Below are 9,646 nucleotides of genomic sequence, written 5' to 3' on the forward strand. Positions count from 1 at the left end.
ACACTGTCTAGTACATAGTGAGTGTTTTATTAAATAAGTAAAAGAATTTCCACATTTCCAAGGTTCTTACTATTACTAGTTAAAAGTACAACATTACACTTGACTGTTAAAGATTTCTACAAGTTAAAACTTTTATCCTCAACCTGCTATCCAAATCTAAAATGCAGCCAACTTGCCAGTTGTCTGGGATATCCAGGCCGGTGATCCAGGCTCTGGTATTGTTTTAAGGGATTTGTAGGAAGTGGCATTTTTAATCTTCACAACTTTATGTTGTAGGTACCAGTGTCTGTGCCATCTTACATAAAACTGACGCACCGATTCCTAAAGAAAATCACCAAGGAGATACAGTCAACACATGGCAGAGCCACTCTGGTTCTAGAACCAATAGATTTTACCACCTTGCTGTATCACATCTCAAAAACGACGGCTCTGCAGTGAGCACAGTCTATACTTGCATCCTCTGTTGCTCTTGTAGCATTTCTTAACCTCTCTGAGCTCCGTGTTCCTCTTTTGTGATATAGAGGTAAAATGCAACAAATCATCTGAGGTAATCATGAGGATCAAATCAAACAACAAATATAAAGCATCTGGCCAGGAGCTTGATGTACAGTAAGTTTCAAATGTTCCCACATATGACTTAGAAACTGTGACAGTGACCCTCCATGCCTACATTTGTATCTTCTCAAAAACTGCCAGCCCTCTAACTCTAGGTTCCATGAAGTTCACCAGTCTAGCTTCCCAGATACGAATATAAAGAAGTAGTTGAAGCAAAATGTCTTTTTCATTTTCTAGAAACATGTAGGACCATCTATTTCATAGAGGGTCACAGGCAGCTGACACACACTTAGAAGTGGGCCTAACCTACGAGCTGTGCTACCCATAGCCCTTCCCTGTGAGAGGTATGAGGACACTCAAGGTCTTAACCCTCATCGCTAGACGAGGAAGGGCCTTGCAATAGCAGCACTTGCAGTCTCGGGCTTGGAACTAGTTGCCATGCTGGGAATTGCTGTGGTGTGCATTTGTTTCGATGCTTTTTCAGTTTGATTGTCTTTATTAAGATAGAGGAAAAACACCTCACTTCAGTTTAGCCCTAAATGGCTATAACTCCGTGTAAGAAAACTCTTGAGTTATTTTCTCTGCCTCTTTCTATGAGAAGCAAACCCCACAGTTCTTTCAAAAGTAAAACTACCCTGTTTATACTCTAGAGTCAAGGAAGATATGTCTGTTCAGGACCACAAACATATACTTTCATTTAAAGAAATATGCTTATCTCCAAAGTTATGAGCTTTAGAGATTAATTTTTCATTTATTTAATTTGCTTCCAGTGGACACAAAACACTTTTGATGCAACAGACTTTGGTAGAAATCTTAGCAAGAAGAAAAAGGCTACATAAACAACTTATTTTTAAAACCTAAGCATCAGAGATGCTAGAATAAATACATTTGCTTTAGAAATATTTTGTTTTGGAATAAGGGCATTTAGATGATAAATAACTTCTAAGGTTATATATGAGGCCAAAATTCTTCCCTGAATTTCCCTGGGGCCCATTGGCATCTCTCTTGGATAGTTTACAGGCACCTCAAGCCTAAGAGGCATCTTCAGCTTCTGCTCCCACCCTGCCCCCAGTTTGTCCTGCAGTCCATTCAGTCTTCCTCATCTGGTAAATGGACTTACCAGTTGTTCAGTGAAGCAACATGGCATCATTCTCTTTACTCTTCAACTACCTTGGCCCACGTGGTCATCAGTAAGTCTTCTCATCCTATTGACAAGATACTTCTCCAAAACATCCACGTTTCTCAAACTCTGCAAATGCTACCCTGGTTACAGGCCATCATCATCTCTTCCGATCTACCCACAAGAGCCTCCAAACTCATCACATTCTCTGCCTAGTGACAAGAGTATTCCCGGTAAAAGTCTTGTCACTGCTGTTTAAACCTCTAGTGACTTCCCCTGAACCCAGAGTGAGAGCCAGCTGCACTACTGTAGCCTACCAATTCCTGTGCATTCTCTTCCCTGGCTCTCCCTGTAACTTTGTCTAGTACCTCTCTCCTACCCCATTACGTTCTAACCACATTGGATCTTTGCTTGAGCAAGCCTGTTCATGCAGCCTGGAATCTTCTTTTGTCTGCTATTTGTATTGATAGTTCAGCTTGACCACTTAGTGATCATCTAATCCAGTTGGCCTTCTCTGCACATCCCATTTAGAATAGCCCTTTTCTCACACCTCACCCCCCTTTACTGTACTTGTGGTATCATTTCCTTTTCAAATGGTTTTTAATAATGTTACAGTTTTTGTCAAATTTTACCAATTTATTTGTTTCTGTGTGTTTGTTCATTTTTTTCCCAAATCAGAAAGTAAATTCCATGGGACTAAAATCCAGTTGTCTTTTATTTGCTAATGTATAGTATGTGTATCATACAGCCCAGCTCTTGACACATGAATAGATACTTAAAAACATGTTGAATAAATCAGTGGTTAAGTAAATTCATTAATATTATATAAACAGTATTTATTCTAGTAGGTTTAATTATTAGCAATCATTAGTTCAACAAATTTGAATTAAATGACAACATAAACCATGGACTCTGACAGATAGGAATTCTTATAACAATGCTATCGCTTATTACTTGAGTAACCTTAGACAAGTTAATTAATCCTTTAAAAAGCATTAATTAAGGAAAGCATCAGTTTTCTGATATGTAAATAAAAGTCATAACATCTATCTTCTGTAAATTTAAAAGTCAGATTATAGAGTGAGGAGCTCTTCTACAAATGGAACTTTACCCTGGAAGTAAGAACAATGTAACCTAAAAATTGTACCCTCATATTAATTTGAAATTAAAAAAAAGAAAGAAAGAAAACTCTCCATGTAATTGTAGGAAGAGAGATTGATAGGAAAGTGTTGGTGGTGAGAGCAGAGGAGGAAAAGCAATTTTAGCAATAAACCAAACAATAAAAATTTCCTGCACTATATTTTAAAAAAATTTTAATCTGTTTTATACATATTAAAGCAATTTGAATTCCTTGAAAACAAAAGAAAAGTCCAATTATAATGAAATAAAAGACTCAGTCCACAATCAGTCTAAGTATGAATGCTACCCATGATTTTCTTCATTTTATAGGGATTAGGAAATACATTGAACCCATCAGCAAATATGACTGGCATTGTTCCTGCCCCTATGGAGGGTGCAGGTAACTAAATAATTCAGTGCTAAGTGCTATTTGAAGAAGATGCACAAGGTAATCTGTGCTACTCAAATGAATGTTCTTAACTTCAAGGTTAAGTGAATTTTCCTTATTTATATTCCATCAATTACTTAAAATATTGCCACATTTTTTATTTGCTTCATATTTGGATCCTGATTTTCTCATGCAAATTTTTTCTAGTGTTTCTAATTTTTTTCTTACATAATATAACCTTTTCTCATTATTATATTTTTCCAAACTTTCAGTTATACTAGTTATACAATTAAGGCTCTTTTTGTCTTCTGAAACTTCCTTTTTCAGGCCTCTATCTTCCTCCTCAGTCTCTGCCTTATTGATCCTCCAGTTCTGAGCTGAGTGAGGCCTTCCTGAGTGAGACCTTCCTTCCCTCCCTGCACTCCTTGGTAAGCCTTCACTATGTACCACAATTTTCTTCCTTCCTTCCTCTCTCCCTCCTTCCCTTCCTTCTTTCTTTTTTTTTTTTTTCATTTTTTCCCATATTTTACTGGAAGTATCATCAAGAAATTTATTCAGTCCAATTTCTTGGTCTTTGAAAGTTTATAAGTGTCATATATTTGATTAACCATTTGACTGGCCATATGATTCTAGATTTAATAATATTTCCCTTTAGAAAGCTGAAAGTAAGCTCCGCTTCCACTTTTCAGTAGAAACTAGTTTGGTACAGTCTAATTTTAGTTTCGCGACAACTCATCTCTACCCTTCTGCTCCAGTGCCTAACCCTAAATTGTTCATTCCTCCTCCACCCCTAGGGAACATCTCAGACCTTTTTAATGCTGATATTCTGAAATTTCATATGAAAATGTCAAGATGTAAATCTTTTTTTCATTTGTTGTGTTGGATTCTCAGTTGATTCTTTTGATCTAAAAACATGCTTTCTTTTCATTCCTCATTATTATTTGTTGAAAAATTTCTCCTCCTCTACTCCTTTTGCTTTTCTTAGACTTCTCTTTTGCAAGGGAGTTTTGTCTGTTTCACAAGACCTCTTAGCTTTTTTCTCATATGTTATTATATTTTTCTCCATCCATTCTTGAGAATCTTTATTTTCTAAATTCCTAAGTTAGACAATATTGAAAAAATTTAAATGCTAAATCTTGTTTCAATTGTGTCTTTTGCATAGCATTCTATTCCTGTTCTGTTCTGAGTTATCTTCTTTTTTTCCATTTTTTTCCCTCTTTTATGTGGTTCTCCTAATTTCTGGTGATCTTTGGTTGATCATTCTTTATACTAAAAGTGATCTGGATACCCAGTGTTGGTTTTATTTGTTGTTGAGGATGTTTTCCACCCTGAATGGGAACTCTTCTTGGGCTCAATTCTTCTTGGCTCAATGTAGCTTAACTGACAAGCTTTACTTTAGAAGGAGTGCTTATGACATGGACAGTGGAGCCAGAGACAGGCTATGGGCCCCTCAAATGTAGGAGTCAGAAAGGCCTTGCATTGGGGCACCACAATCTACATAACAGCATTTAAGTTCCCCTGTGCAACTTTGTTTTTTTAATTTTATTTTTTTTATTAAATCATAGCTGTGTACATTAATATAGTCATGGGGTACAGTGTGCTGTTTTTATATACAATTTGAAAAATTTTCATCAAACTGGTTAACATAGCCTTCATGTCATTTTCTTAGTTACTGTGTTGAGACATTGTGCAATTTTTTTGAATGTCTCTTTTTTGAAACAGGGTCTTACTATGTTGCTCTCAGTAGAGTGGTGTCACAGCTCACAGCAATCTCAAACTCTTGGGCTTAAGTGATTCTCTTGCCTCAGCCTCCCAAGTAGCTGGGACCACAGGTGCCCACCACAACGCCCAGCTACATTTTTGTTGCAGTTGTCATTGCTGTTTAGCAAGCCTGGGCCAGATTTGAACCTGCCAGCCCTGGTGCATGTGGCCAGCACTCTTACCACTGAGGTACAGGCACTGAGCCACTTGAATGTCTTTTAAAAAGAGCTGGTTGATGTTTTGTTTTTAGTTAAATTCTGGCTGTTTGTTCTCCTCTTACAAAGTGCTTAGCAGATATGAACTGGACCAGTTATTCTATATCAAGACATTCATTCCTTTTACATTCAATTCTATTTATATTCCCTACTCTGTGTCTCTTATAACTACTGATTTTAAGATCAGAGGCTGTTTGGAGGGAGGGGGTGAATTGCCACCCACCTGCTCTCGATTTTCTTATGGAATATTCTAGAATCAGCTTGCTCTACCTTCTTTCCAATTAACATGATCCCATCCCTGTAGTTCATAAATGTGTCAGAAATATCTCATGCAGTAGTGATGCTCCTCGTGTTCTATTCATTCATGTAAAGTTTTTGTTTATTTAATCTTTATTCTTTTATTTTAATCAGGTTTTAGGAGAGTGTGAAAGCAATACATGTGCTCAAAACTAAAAATTACAACTTGAAATTACCATATAGTTTGTCATCATTGAATGCATCATCATTTATTTAGCCAGTGTCTGAGTCTGGGTCATATTTTTCTAATTTTTTTCAATGTTGTAACTATTTGACCTCCTTATTTGGAAGAGAGAAGTTGAAGATAGGCCTACAGGGGTGTTACATGAAGTAATGAACAGCAAACACCTAGTTCTAACCTTATAGATTAGACTTTGGAAGCATATGGAAAAGTCAGGTAAAAAATTAGAAGTCCAAAGTCCTACACAAGGAACTTTCATAGGCTATAGGTTAGAAATTTGTGTAGGAAATTGAAAGATGCTAAGAGTAATATTGATCAGATTTAAAAGTCTATATAGATCCTTGCCTGTAAAATTTGTCAACATTCTTGATTATTTCCATAGGAAAAAAATTATAACGTAGCATTTCTCCGTCCAAATATGTGAACACTTTCAAAACTCTTGATATTTACTTGACAAATTTTCCTCCAGAAGGTTTGCACCAATTTATTATATACTCCTACCAGACACAAACCTTTTAAAAACAAAACAAAACTACCCACGCATTCTGTGTTCTACTAGTTTTATAAACAAAACTGTATCTTGTTATCATCTTCATATACATTTCTTAGATTATTGTTGATCTTAAATATTAGCCTTATTATATTAACTCAGTGACCAAACCAACCTTCGTGGGTATTGTCAACCTCATTTTAGAAATGTATAGACAGAGGCTCTGGGACCTTAAGAATTCTCATGTTCACATAGCTTTCAAGTGTTTAAAAACATACGAGAACACAGATATTTGCCAAAAATATTAAGGGCATGTGACTTTTCTTGCTCATCTTTTTTTAAAATAGAAGTTCAGATTATTCATTCATTCTTTTTACCTTAGATATAAATAATTATGTCAAACATTTTTTACTTCCTGAAACAAATGTATTTTATAAGCCCTTTCTTCCCTGCATAAACAGACTATGAAGCACACCTCTGCTAAACAGGATTATTACATAGGGTTGTAAGAACAGAGTTCAAATGGCTCTTAGGAACTTAGCTTTGTCTGAGATCTTGACCTCAGTTCATTTGCTCCATTGTCATATATTTGTCTTTATCTTGGCAAATCTAAACAAATTGCCAGGGAATACCATTATTCCTTCCTAAATGCTTTCAGATGTTTTATGCAAAGAGTTAAATACTTTTTTACCCTAAACTAATAGCAATGTCTTCAGTGTAGCTCTAACTGCTTCCAGGAAAGTCTGGTGAGTAGTAGGAGTGAGGACACAGTTGACCTGCCCTTTAGTATGGCTGGACCTGAAGAGTTCCCTCTTTAGATCACTGTGTGGGGGGTAAAAGTCCAGGTTTTTAGTATTGATACTACAATGTGGGTATAGTTTTCACATTGTGCAAAAACATTATGCTTTGTGACAGAAGCCAGATACAAAGGCTCACAAATTATATAACTCTACAGAGGGTACAAAAAAAAATGTATACACATTTAAAAAAAAAAACTATTAAAATTGTAATATATACGGATAACAGAAGGTGAAAACAAGTCATGTTGAGCACCTCTCCTAACTGGAGAAGCCAAATGTCTTGAGTACCGCAAAGTTAATGCAGTTTTTTCCTTTCTTAAAATGTGAATGTATTTTTTTGGCACCCTCTGTTATTTAATGATTGTGCAGCATTGTGAATGTACTAAATGTCCCTGAATAATTTACTTCAAAAATGGTTAATCTTATGTTATGGAAATTTCATTTTAATAATTTTTTTTAAGTCCAAGTTCTGAAACTCAACAGACCTGAAATTGGTACTGACTATCAGTTTCTAGCTGTGTGACCTTGGGAAAATTATTTTGATTTTCTAAACTTAACCCTAATTTTAATGTTCTTAAGCCTCCATTCCTTTCAATGTCCTAATTTTGAAGAAATATTATTATAGTCTACCTACCAGGATTGTTGTGAAAATTCTATGAGATGATGGTGCAGTGGATGACACATCATATGCTCCTAAGAAATGGTCCCTGCTACTGCTACAACACTGCCACTAACCGCTTACCTCTGCTATCACAACTACTGGCGGGGACACTAATGTCTTAACCTGGATTCATGGTATAATCAAATGACTAGAGTTCAGTCTTCAGTCTCATTTCAGGTCATTCATTCAGGATAAAATCACATGACTTTAGGAGGCCTGTGTTCCCTCAGTGGAGACTGTCTTTTGAAAGACAAGTTCTAGCTCTCAATGCGCTATGGTGATGATGGCGACAGTAGCTCCCAGGCTCCTCAGTCCAACTGGGGCTGTGGAGCATCTAACCATACCCCAGTCCCTCCTAGGCATGGGATCTAGGGACAGAGAAGGCTGGGGACCTGGGCCACGGTACATTTCATTCCCTGCCCCATTGCGATCTCATTCTTGACCCAAGCACCCTCCCCACTCCACCTCATTGGCTCCACTCGGGCAGGTGTTTCCACCCAGGACCCCCTCCTCAAAGCCTCCCCAGAGCACAAAGTTGGTGAGAGCCTAAAAAAGCCAGTGACCTGTGACCCGTGGACATACCGTGCAAGTGCCCAAGCAGTCACCACTAGACCAACGCCAACTCCTGCACTGCCCACCACGCTGCCCACCAGCGTGACCATGGCCTGTCATTGGGGATGTGAAAGCACAATAGACCTGAACACTGGAATGAGGGCTTTCCCACTGCCAAAGGACAGTGTCAGCCTCCTGTGTGCTTGTTGTGAAAAAGTGACTTCTTGAAAGATCATTAACAATGGTCATTCTTTCAATGTGGAGTTTGATGACCCCCAGAACAAAGCAATGCTCAGAGGATCCCTTGATGGCACTTACACATTGAATCAGATTCACTTCCACTGGGGGTTCAGTTGAGGAGCAAAGTTCTGAGCATACGTGGACAAAACAAAATCTGCTGCAGAGCTTCACTTGGTTCACTGGAACACCAAACATGGGGATTTGGGAAAAGCTGTGCAATAGCCTGATGGACTGGCTTTGGAGTATTTTTTATGAAGATTGGCAGTGCTACACCAGGTCGTCGGAAAGTCATGGATGCTCTGGATTCTATTAAAACAAAGGAGAAGAGTGCTGACTTCACTGACTCTGATCCTGTGGTCTCCTTCCTGGAAGCTTGGACTACAGGACTTACCCGGCTCACTGACCAACCCTCCTCCCCTGGAATGTGTCACCTGGATTGTGCTCAAGGAACCCCTCCGTGTAAACAGTGAGCAGATGATGAGATTCTTCCATAAACCTAACTTCAATAAGGCAGGTGAACCTGAGGAGCTGGTGGGGGACAACTGGCATCCAGTGCAGCCACTTAATAGCAGACAAGTCAAAGCTTCCTTCCAATAAACTGGCTCTATGACTGGTGTCCATATAATGAAGCACAAGTCCTATCCTTGTGATTTAGACCCTGGCTGCTTTGTGTGCCTGGTTCTCTAGACTGATCATCTCTGACCTGATGTGCTTACTTACTAATAAAATGTGAACAGCAAAACTAATTGCCATGTTTGGTAGAAGTGCTGTGGCCAGCTGATGCTTTGTTTATGGTAGTAGCTAGTAGTCTTTCTATAACAGAGAATATCATGTAAGGAATAGGGCTTAAGTACCTTGACTTCTTACATAGCAGGTAGGGTGATATGCACTCACAGTTTTTCACTAAAATGCTATTTTCAAAACATAGGTCAATAGAGTGATTGAGTACAAATCAGTATCATGAGATAGATTGAGCCAGTTAAGGCAAATCAGATGAAAGAGTCATGATTCTATGTAATGTGAATCAAAACAAATAAATGTTCATGACTCCAGCATGTTATAATAAAGAAACACTTTAAGAACTCATATATTTATAGCAAAATTGTCTTCAAAATGAATTATGTTGTAATTTGGTGACTTTTGAATTAGAGATGTAAATGAAGTATCATCTGTAAAATTGTAGCAATTATAGTTGTGATACAGAGTACATTTCCATTCAAATAATATATCATTACTTAATAAGTGTTGTTTTTTTACTTGTTTTTTT

The 9,646-nt window shown here is 37.6% G+C and overlaps 1 protein-coding gene and 1 pseudogene across 1 annotated transcript in view; both read left to right on the plus strand.

Annotated features, from left to right (window-relative positions):
* SUGCT (succinyl-CoA:glutarate-CoA transferase) overlaps positions 1-9,646 on the plus strand; it is a 771,296-nt gene that overhangs the window by 757,768 nt on the left and 3,882 nt on the right. The window lies entirely within an intron of this gene.
* LOC105887778 lies at positions 8,353-8,976 on the plus strand (annotated as a pseudogene).

This window comes from Otolemur garnettii, unplaced genomic scaffold (assembly GCF_000181295.1).
Source record: "Otolemur garnettii isolate 467f Iridium unplaced genomic scaffold, OtoGar3 scaffold00119, whole genome shotgun sequence".
In the NCBI taxonomy this organism is placed as follows: Eukaryota; Metazoa; Chordata; class Mammalia; order Primates; family Galagidae; genus Otolemur; species Otolemur garnettii.